This window comes from Oncorhynchus masou, chromosome 16, assembly GCF_036934945.1.
Source record: "Oncorhynchus masou masou isolate Uvic2021 chromosome 16, UVic_Omas_1.1, whole genome shotgun sequence".
NCBI classification, from domain to species: Eukaryota; Metazoa; Chordata; class Actinopteri; order Salmoniformes; family Salmonidae; genus Oncorhynchus; species Oncorhynchus masou.
In genome coordinates this window covers 15,626,790-15,638,923 of record NC_088227.1, presented here as the reverse complement: position 1 = coordinate 15,638,923, position 12,134 = coordinate 15,626,790, and the positions used below count along the sequence as shown (strand labels likewise).

Below are 12,134 nucleotides of genomic sequence, written 5' to 3'. Positions count from 1 at the left end.
ATACTGAACAAAGATATGAAAAATTCAAAATATTTTACTGAGTAACAGTTTACATTTAAGGAAATCAGTCAATTGAAGAATTGAAGAAAAAAATTAGGACCTAATCTATTGACGTCGCATGACTGGGAATATAGTCATGTTGTGCGTTCTCAATGGACATTCGGGTGCTTTCGTAAATCCACACTGGCTATCTACTCCGATTTCAGAGCACTCTCGCCTGAGTGTACCAGAACGCAGAATAATGAATTTATAAGCGCTCAACGCCCGTTGAATATGGCCGGTGTCAGTAAACGTTGGCAAAAAGTGTAATTAAATTGTTTCCAGCAGTACAGTTAGAGTGAACAACGCTCTGGTTAACACGAAAACTGCCTAACCAGCTCTGCTAGGGTGAGTAAAATGGTCAGAGTGGTCTCATTTGTGTCTGGAAGTAGCTAGCAAGCTAGCCAACGTTAGCTTGAGTGCTTGACTGCAGTTGTAAGGCCAGAACGCTCAAATCAACCCTACTCCCCGGCCCGAACGTCCTGTGTGCGCTCCGAGAGCAAAACGGTCTGTTTACAAATTTACAAACGGACAATTTGACAACGCTCATAAATGCAGCCACTCCAGATTGAATTTAAGAACACACCCAAAGTCGAAAAATCTCTAACTTATGGTTTGTTATGCTAACTAGCTAGCAAGAGGTTGCATAGCAACAGCATCAACTTCCAGTAGAGAAGACAAAGAGCAAATACACTCAACTGAAAGTTTGGTTGCACTACAATTAGGGTGTGGAAATGTTATGCCCCTTAGATATTAATTTAGAATCCTCCAATCCACTTATGCTGTAGCCTACTCTCGACTGTCATGCTGTACAGCACCATATTTTCCATTCCATCCTAACGGAAACCCTGAGGGTTTTTGTTTTTCTTGGAATAGAAACACCATAATATTAATACAATTAATTAAACCAAATTTCTAAAAAATCAATCTCATATATTATGTTATGTTAAAAAAATGTTTTAAAAATTCTCTGGTAATGCCAATATGGAGGACTATCAAATGCTTCTCAAAGATGCCCTCTGTTGGTCAAACTAGCATAAACTTGCATTAACAGAAAAAATGGCTGATAATTAGATAACGTGCCACAGAATGCTGCAGCAGCCTGCAAGGTGTGCTGCAGTATGACGCAACTTTTAAAGGAGGAACCACTGTATGCATCTGTTGGTCACAGATACCTTAAAAAAAGGTAGAGGCGTGGATCAGAAAACCAGACAGTATCTGGTGTGACCACCATTCGCCTCATGCAGCGCGACACATCTCCTTTGCATAGAGTTGATCAGGTTGTTGATTGTGGCCTGTGAAATGTTGTTCCACTCCTCTTCAATGGCTGTGTGAAGTTGCTGGATATTGGCAGTTGTACATGTTGATCCAGAGCACCCAAAAGTATTTGTTACATTTTGAATACAGAGCAGGACAGGAAAATGGTTAAACTCACGCACTTATCAAAATAACATCCCTGGTCATCCCTACTGCCTCTGATCTGGAGGACTCACTAAACACAAATGCTTTGTTTGTAAATTATGTCTGCGTGTTGTAGTGTGCCCCTGGCTATCTGTAAATAAAATTAAAATGTTCCATCTGGTTTGCTTAATATAAGCAATTTGAAATGTTTTATACTTTATACTTTTATACTTTTAGTTTTGATACTTAAGTATATTTAAAACCAAATACTTTTACTCATTTTTCATTAAGGTATCTTTACTTTTGACAATTGGGTACTTTTTCCACCACCGTATTTTTGTTCAGTGTATGTGTTGGGCTTTAGCTGAGATTATTCTTTAGAGTCAAGTACATTTGTCCAGGCCTCAATTGTTCCTTGACGAGCACCATTCATTCTCGAGGTCGACAATTCTAATGTTATAACATCTAATAATAACTGCACCCACTGGCAAATTGGGAGAGAGTGAGGTGATTGCCATCTAAGAGCCAGCATATTTTTTTTGCGGCAATGCTGCCTGCCAGCTGCAATGATCTCTGATTGATTGAGAGATTCAAGAAGCTGTCATCATCCCTATTCCCACTACAAGGTAAGGAGAGTCGGAGGAGCCGGGTGACAAAAGAGAATTCTACTTTTCAATTCACAGTATGGCCTTGCCTTACCTTTCGTTGTGTCTGGCAAAACAACATTCTTGGTCCGAAGCTCAAATTGACCATAAATATCACAGTAGCCACTAGACAGTAAGCACAAACTATTCAACAAAAACATATTACACTATTGAATAACACAGCCAAACCATATGGCACTCTTGAATAATGCAACAGTTCACAAGCATGAAGGCCTATGTGCAGAAAATTAAAGGGTTTCAATTCTTGTCTGTAGGCTACACACATTAGGCTACATTTTAGCTTCAAGAGAAAAGCACAGAGCTGCTATAACAGCATGTCTTCATCAAGTAACATTAGCCTATCAAAACATTTTGTCCATGCAAAAGCGTGTAAACTTATAGGAGGTCACGGTATAATTTGCACTGGTCCTGATCAACACATTTCATACAAGTCTGTCACGTATACTCCCTCTATCCGGCACTCGAGGTCACCAGGCTGCTCATTATTACGCACACCTGTCACCATCGGTCCGTGCATTAGTGCCTCATTAGACTCACCTGGACTCCATCACCTGCCTGTTTACCTTCCCTATATATGTCAGTCCCTTTGGTTCTTTCCCTAGGTCTTATCGTTTCTGTTCCAGTGTTCATGTCTGTACGCTACCTGTGTTTCTTGTTTTTGCTCGATATTCATTGTATTTATTAAATACACTCTCTGAACTTGCTTCCCGACTACCCAGCGTACACGTTACATAGTCTGGGTGCTGAGATTCTATGCATGCAAACTTTACACTGCACAAGTATACTGAGTGTACCAAACATTAGGAACAGCTTCCTAAAATTGAGTTGGACCCCTCTTGCCTCGGGAACAGCCTCAATTCGTCGGGGCATGGGCTGACTCTACAAGGTGTTGAAAGCGTTCCACAGTGATGCTGGCCCATGTTGACTCCAATGCTTCCCACAGTTGTGTCAAGTTGGCAGGATGTACTTTGAGTGTTGGACCATTCTTGATACAAACTGGAAACTGAGCGTGAAAAACCCAGCAGTGTTGCAGTTCTTGACACACTCAAACATGTGCCCCTGGCACCTTCTACCATTCCCCTGTTCAAAGGCACTTAAATATTTTGTCTCGCCCATTCACCCACTGAATGGCACACATACACAATCCATGTCTCAATTGTCTCAAGGCTTAAAAATCCTTATTTAACCTGTCTTCCCCCCTTCATCTACACTGTTTGAAGTGGATTTAACAGGTGACATCAATAAGGGATCATAGCTTTCACCTGAATTCACCTGGTCAGTCTATGTCATGGAAAGAGCAGGTGTTCCTAATGTTTTGTATACACAGTTTATTTCTCTGTACACTTGTAACTTTATGCATAATAACCATTCTACTGTTTACATGGACCCAGATGGCTAGGACGCTACACCACAGCCATACGTTAAGCAGTGAGCTTTTTCTTTTGTAATGAGTAAAAATAGGGAAATATAAAATGTAAAATGAACCTTTCTTACCAATTATATAGAATATGATTATAAAGATGTCATCCAGTATATAATCCACCCTGATCTGATTATATAGATAGGCCAGAGGTGGGCAATCATTTTGGCTCAAGGGCCACATTGGGATAAGTTTTTTATTTTCACTGAACGATTTGTTAGTCAAAAGCAATTTGCGGGCCAGAAAAAGGGCAGTTATTTGAAAATATATAGGTCCGTTATAATTTCTATAAATATATAGGTCAATTATAAATTATATAAATATTTAGACACATTATATAATTTATACAAATATATAGGTCCATTATAATGTATATAAATATATAGGTACATTATAATTTATATAAATATATAGGTCCGTTATAATTTATATAAATATATAGATACATTATAATGTATATAAATATATAGGTCCATTATAATGTATATAAATATATAGGTCCGTTATAATTTATATAAATATATAGGTCAATTATAAATTATAGAAATATATAAATACATTATAATTTATATAAATATATAGGTCCATTATAATGTATATAAATATATAGGTACATTATAAATTATATTAATATATAGATACATTATAATTTATATAAATATATAGGTCCATTATAATGTATATAAATATATAGGTCCATTATAATGTATATAAATATATGTAACGACGTTCTTCGTTTGTCGAAAGAGAGTCGGACCGAAATGCAGCATGTTGGTTACTCATGTTTTTTAATGAAACAAATGACGATACATGAAATAACTTATAAATACAAAAACAACGGAACGTGAAAAAACCTATACAGCCTGTCTGGTGAACACTAACACAGAGACAGGAACAATCACCACGAAATACACAGTGAAACCCAGGCTACCTAAATACGGTTCCCCATCAGAGACAACAAGAATCACCTGACTCTGATTGAGAACCGCCTCAGGCAGCCAAACCTAAACTAAACACACCCCTAATCAACCACAATCCCAATGCCTACAAAAACCCCAATACGACAACACAATAACATAAACCCATGTCACACCCTGGCCTGACCAACTAATTAACTAAAACACAAAATACTAAGACCAAGGCGTGACAGAACCCCCCCCCCCCTAAGGTGCGGACTCCCGGACGCACCTCAAAACCATAGGGAGGGTCCGGGTGGGCGTCTGTCCATGGTGCCGGTTCCGGCTCATGAACGTGGACCCCACTCCATAAATGTCTTAGTTCCTCCCCTTCGCGTCCTGGGATAATCCACCCTCGCCGCTGACCATGGCCTAATAGTCCTCACCCAGAACCCCACTGAACTGAGGAGTAGCTCGTGACTGAGGGGCAGCTCGGGACTGAGGGGCAGCTCGGGACTGAAGCAGCTCGGGACTGAGGGGAAGCTCGGGACTGAGGGGAAGCTCGGGACTGAGGGGCAGCTCGGGACTGAGGGGCAGCCCAGCACTGAGAGGAAGCCCAGCCAGGCAGTTAAATCCGGCAGATCCTGGCTGGCTGGCAGTTCTGGCAGATCCTGGCTGACTGGCGGATCTGGAAGAGTCTGGTTGACTAGCAGATCTGGAAGAGTCTGGTTGACTAGCAGATCTGGAAGAGTCTGGTTGACTAGCAGATCTGGAAGATTCTGGTTGACTGGCAGATCTGGAAGAGTCTGGCTGACTGGCGGATCTGGAAGAGTCTGGTTGACTGGCAGATCTGGAAGAGTCTGGCTGACTGGCAGATCTGGAAGAGTCTGGCTGACTGGCGGATCTGGAAGAGTCTGGCTGACTGGCGGATCTGGAAGAGTCTGGCTGACTGGCGGATCTGGAAGAGTCTGGCTGACTGGCTGATCTGGAAGAGTCTGGCTGACTGGCGGATCTGGAAGAGTCTGGCTGACTGGCGGATCTGGAAGAGTCTGGCTGACTGGCGGATCTGGAAGAGTCTGGCTGACTGGCGGATCTGGAAGAGTCTGGCTGACTGGCGGATCCTGGCAGCTTCATGCTGACTGACGGCTCTGGCTGCTCCATGCTGATTGACAGCTCTGGCGGCTTCTTGCAGACTGACAGCTCTGACTGTTCCATGCAGACTAACAGCTTTGGCAGCTCCTTGCCGACTGGCAGCTCCTTGCAGACTGGCAGCTCTGGCTGCTCCAAGCAGACTGACAGCTCTGGCTGCTCCATGCAGACTGACAGCTCTAGCTGCTCCATGCAGACTGGCAGCTCTAGCTGCTCCATGCAGACTGGGAGCTCCTTGCAGACTGGCAGCTCTGACTGTTCCATGCAGACTAACAGCTTTGGCAGCTCCTTGCCGACTGGCAGCTCCTTGCAGACTGGCAGCTCCATGCAGACTGGCAGCTCTGGCTGCTCCAAGCAGACTGACAGCTCTGGCTGCTCCATGCAGACTGACAGCTCTAGCTGCTCCATGCAGACTGGCAGCTCTAGCTGCTCCATGCAGACTGGGAGCTCCTTGCAGACTGGCAGCTCCTTGCAGACTGGCAGCTCCATGCAGACTGGCAGCTCCTTGCAGACTGGCAGCTCTGGCTGCTCCAAGCAGACTGACAGCTCTGGCTGCTCCATGCCGACTGGCAGCTCTAGCTGCTCCATGCAGACTGACAGCTCTGGCTGCTCCATGCAGACTGACAGCTCTGACTGCTCCATGCAGGCTGACAGCTCTGACTGCTCCATGCAGGCTGACAGCTCCTTGCAGACTGGCAGCTCTGGCTGCTCCAAGCACACTGACAGCTCTGGCTGCTCCATGCAGACTGGCAGCTCTAGCTGCTCCATGCAGACTGGCAGCTCTGGCTGCTCCATGCAGACTGGCAGCTCAGGCTGCTCCGAACAGGCAGGAGGCTCCGGCAGCGCTGTAGAGGAGGAAGGCTCTAGAAGCGCTGAACAGGCGGGAGGCTCCGGCAGCGCAGGAGAGGTGAAAGGCTCCGACAGCGCAGGAGAGGCGAGGCGCACTGTAGGCCTGATGCGTGGTGCTGGCACTGGTGGTATTGGGCCGAGGACACGCACAGGAAGCCTGGTGCGGGGAGCTGCTACCGGAGGGCTGGGGTGTGGAGGTGGTACTGGATAGACCGGACCGTGCAGGCGCACTGGAGCTCTTGAGCACCGAGCCCGGTTGAATACTCTCGGTCGCCCTGCCAGTGCGGCGAGGTGGAATAGCCCGCACTGGGCTATGTAGGCGAACCAGAGACACCGAGCGCAAGGCTGGTGCCATGTAAGCCGGCCCAAGGAGACGCACTGGGGACCAGATGCGTAGAGCCGGCTTCATGGCATTTGGCTCGATGCTCAATCTAGCCCGGCCGATACGCGGAGCTGAAATATACCGCACCGGGCTATGCACCCGCACTGGGGACACCGTGCGCACCACTGCATAACACGGTGCCTGCTCGGTCTCTCTAGCCCCCCGGTAAGCACAGGGAGTTTGCGCAGGTCTCCTACCTGGCGTAGCCATACTCCCTGTAAGCCCCCCCAATACATTTTTGGGGCTGATTCCCGGGCTTCCATCCACGTCGCCTTGCTGCCTCTTCATACCAGCGCCTCTCCGCTTTATCCGCCTCTAGTTCCTCCTTGGGGCGACGATATTCACCAGGCTGAGCACAGGGTCCTTTTCCGTCCAGTTCTTCCTCCCATGTCCAATTCTCCAAGTGGTGCAGCCTCTCCCACTGAAGCTGCTTCTGTTGCCTCTTCTGTGGCTCCTGCCTGTTAACACGCTGCTCGGTCCGTGTGTGGTGGGTGATTCTGTAACGACGTTCTTCGTTTGTCGAAAGAGAGTCGGACCGAAATGCAGCGTGTTGGTTACTCATGTTTTTTAATGAAACAAATGACGATACATGAAATAACTTATAAATACAAAAACAACAAACGGAATGTGAAAAAACCTATACAGCCTGTCTGGTGAACACTAACACAGAGACAGGAACAATCACCCACGAAATACACAGTGAAACCCAGGCTACCTAAATACAGTTCCCTATCAGAGACAACAAGAATCACCTGACTCTGATTGAGAACTGCCTCAGGCAGCCAAACCTAAACTAAACACACCCCTAATCAACCACAATCCCAATGCCTACAAAAACCCCAATACGACAACACAATAACATAAACCCATGTCACACCCTGGCCTGACCAACTAATTAACTAAAACACAAAATACTAAGACCAAGGCGTGACACTATATAGATCCATTATAATTTATATAAATATATAGGTCCCTTATAATGTATATAAATATATAGGTCCATTATTATGTATATAAATATATAGGTCCATTATTATGTATATAAATATATAGGTCCATTATAATTTCAACATCCTTTCTATCTAGTTTTAGCCATTCAAGAGTGACCTGGAGTGTTTTTTAACCCAAAATAATAATCCCCCCACCACCCCGGGCTGTATGTTGCCCAACTCTGAGATAGGCCTACTGTATATTCTGTATTTCCCTGACTCAAACTGAATTCTTCCACTGCTCTATGTTCACTACATACTTCAGTCTGAGACTGCCGTCGGTGAAGTCGTTTGTGGTGACGTCAAAACAAGGGCTGGTGTACGAAACAAAGTCATCATCGATTTAATCATCTTTAACCAATCAGTATCAAAGCCAATTATGCATTTCTAAAAGGAAGCTTTCCCCATGTGAGTTCTGACTCTGGTGCAGCAACCCATTGGTTTCTAGGACCAATCAGAATGGTTAGAATGTGTTTGAGTTCTAGAAATAGTCAGGGAGGTACTCAGATCCAGGCTCATTGCAGAGAAAAAACTATCATCCGTGGGCATGGCATAGCATATCCGCTAAGAAAAATCCTATTACCCACATCCAACTCAGTCCAGTTCAGTTGGGTCTGTGGTTCCTGACTGGGTGAGGGTGAGGGCGCTATTCTTGACCAAATGTGCCATCTGATTTATTTACACACCCATGAACTCTCCCTGGCAGCCTGGCCGCCCTGCTCTCTCGGACAGACAAGAAGGATCCGTCTTTAACACTGATGTCTCCCACCAGGTGTCTGCCTTCCCTTATCTATAAATACATCTGCAGCTTTTCCTCTTGGCTCCAAGCAGACGCCTTTAAAACAGGAAACATTCTCACCCCAGCCTGGCAACGCACCCTGCTCTATCTGTCAGGCCCTTGTGGATCAGATATCCATGCCCACTCGCTGCCAAACTAAACGTAAACGCTAATATGTTTCAAGGAGCTCAGAGGCTCAGATAGAGAATAGGCACAGGATTGGAGGTCTGTGTCTATCAATCGAAAGCAGAGTCTGTTTCTATCTATCTTTCCATCAGCCAAGCTTATGTTGTGTATTCTCATAGACAGCTTCCCTCTGTTCGCCTGGCCACTCAGATCAGCTTCCAGAAAATGTGAAGTGAAACCTCTTTCCCTGCTCTAGTTGGCTGATTCCTCAGGATAGACTCTTCTTCCCAAATCAATAATCTTATTACTAGAAACTCTGCACTTGATTGGGAGAATGTACTCCTGGCCCCTGCAGAACGGCTTCCCAGGGAGGGAGAGGCCTCTTCACGCGCCTCTTTTAACTCCGACTGCCAATTTTTTCCAGGAATTGCAGTAGTTTGACGGCGCTGAAGAGAAAGCTATTATTACCAACTAACCCTCCTTGGTGCTGCAGCAGGGCACTTGTTATCAGGCAGACAGTGCTCCAATTCCAGAGTTCAGTTCACTCTCTAGACTAGAAAGAGGTATTGTAGGTCCAGGTGTGGAGAGGGACATTATGAGAGCAAACCTCTGTAATGTCCTTCACTTCACCATTTCTCAGAGAGCTCCTGGGAGAGAAGTCGGGCCCCGGGGCCCCCTTCACAGGCAGCCATGATAGATGAGGCCCCATCCAGTCTGTCTGTAGCGTAAATGAGCTCCTGTCCCCCGTATGGCCCGCAGAACCCAAATCCGTCCTCACCCCACCTCTTGCTTTATAGATCAAGAGAAGAGCAGAGTGGGCAATCTGCAAGGCAGCGCAGCACAGGGATGGCATGCGTGCCCACAGCTGCCTGTCTTCATCTGTCAGAGGGTATGGGTCAAAGAGAGGGGTGTTGCCTCGCCCCACCCCCTTGGCAGTTTTCTGACTCTAAGCCCTGCAGCAGTGCCATAAGGCCTACCATCAAACCCACACCTACCACACAGCAAGTAGAAATACCAACAATCCATCCCTCTGTCTCTCTGTCTCTGAGATAGAGAGAGAGAGAGAGAGAGAGAGAGAGAGAGAGAGAGAGAGAGAGAGAGAGAGAGAGAGAGAGAGAGAGAGAGCGACTGATGCATTTATGTCGCAAATGAAATTAAGAGACCTCAGAACAGAACTGCGGGCACCGACTACTAAGTGATCAATCTTTCCGCTGGTCCAGAGAGTCTGGTCCTTTGTCTACCGATGCCTCTGGGAAAGATCCCACCGCTCTGAAACATCAACTAAACCCATCTGTATTCTCCACACTTTTATGCGTGGCTTTCATAGGCACACAGTACCATATGGCGACCGAACTGAACAGACAAACCAGAAAAGACCACAGTGGCATATGGGCTGCTTTTGAAATGTATGTGCAATGAATAACAAGCAATAAAATGCACTAGCCACCAGTGTGAGAACCATACATAATCTAAAACTGCCAATAGTCATGAGCGTAATTAAAATCAGAAGATATCCATTTAATTAAATGAAATACAAGACTAATTATGGACTATCTATAACCTATTGACACAGTTCTCTCTTCATGCGGATAACATCTGTCATCTTGCACAGCATTACATACCAAACATAGACCTATGGTGCATTCGGAAAGTGTAGACCCTTTGGCTTTTTCCTCATTTTGTCGCGTTACAGCCTTATTCTAAAATGGATTCAATAAATGTTTTTGTCTGCAATCTACACACAATACCCCATGATGACAAAGCGGGGGAAAAAACGTTTTTTAGAAATGTTTGCAAATGTATTAAACATAAAAAACAGAAATAGCTTACATAAGTATTCTGATCCTTTGCTATGAGATATGAAATTGAGCTCAGGTGCATCCTGTTTCCATTTGATCATCCTTGAGATGTTTCTATAACTTGATTGGAGTCCACTCTTTCCAAATCATGTCCAATCAATGGAATTTACCACAAGTTATAGAAACATCTCAAGGATGATCTATGGAAACAGATGCACCTGAGCTCAATTTCGAGTCTTCCAGTACCAGTCTAAAGTTTAAACACCTACTCATTCAAGAGTTTTTCTTTATTTTTACTATTTTCTACATTGTAGAATAACAGTGAAGACATCAAAATGATGAAATAACACATATGGAATCATGTAGTAACCAAAAAAGGGTTATATTTTATTTTCCTCAAAGTAGCCACCTTTTGCCTTGATGACAGCTTTGAACACTCTTGGCATTCTCTCAACCAGTTTCATGAGGAATGATTTTCCAACAGTCTTGAAGAAGTTCCCACATATGCTGAGCACTTGTTGACTGCTTTTCCTTCACTCTGCAGTCCAACTCATCCCAAACCATCTCAATGGGGTTGAGGTTGGATGATTGTGGAGGCCAGGTCATCTGGTGGGATGGTGTATCGCTGCAGAATGCTGTGGTAGCCATGCTGGTTAAGTGTGCCTTGAATTCTAAATAAATTACAGACAGTGTCACCAGCAAAGCACCCCCACACCATCACACCTCCTCCATTCTTCACTGTGGGAACCACATATGCGGAGATCATCCATTCACCGCAAAGACACGGCGGGTTGGAACCAAAATTCTTACATTTGGACTCATATGACCAAAGGACAGATTTCCACTGATCTAATGTCCATTGCTTGTGTTTCTTGGCCCAAGCAAGTCTCTTCTTCTTATTGGTGTCCTTTAGTAGTGGTTTCTTTGTAGCAGTTCGACCATGAAGGCCTGACTCACGGAGTCTCCTCTGAACAGTTGATGTTGAGGTGTCTGTTACATGAACTCTGTGAAGCATTTATTTGGGCTGCAATCTGAGGTCAGTTAACTCTAATGAACTTATCCTCTGCAGTAGAGGTAACTCTGAGTCTGCCATTCCTGTGGCGGTCCTCATGAGAGCCAGTTTCATCATACTGCTTGAATGTTTTTGCGGCTGCACTTGAAGAATCTTTCAAAGATCTTGACATTTTCTGGATTGACTGACCTTCAAGTCTTAAATTAATGATGGGCTGTCATTACTCTGCTTATTTGAGCTGTTCTTGCCATAATATGGACTTTGTCTTTTACCAAATATGGCTATCTTCTGTATACCTTGTCACAACACAACTGAAAATATATTTTGATTTGTTTAACACTTTCTTGGTTACTACATGATTCCATATGTGTTAATGGTAAACAAAGAAAAACCCTGGAATGAGTAGGTGTGTCCAAACTTTTGACTGGTACTGTATGTAAATAAGGTATTTCTGTTTTTTATTTTTAATACATTTGCAAACATTTCTAAAAACCTGTTTTCCCTTTGCCGTCATGGGGTATTGTGTGTAGATTGCTGATGAAAACATTTATTCAATCCATTTTAGAATAAGGCTGTAACGCAACAAAATGTGAAAAAACTCAAAGGGTCTGAATACTTTCTGAAGACAC

General features: G+C 44.6%; 1 protein-coding gene across 2 annotated transcripts in view; it reads right to left on the bottom strand.

Moving 5' to 3' along the window:
- The window catches only part of lama2 (laminin, alpha 2), a 160,474-nt gene that overhangs the window by 61,737 nt on the left and 86,603 nt on the right, over nt 1-12,134 (bottom strand). The window lies entirely within an intron of this gene.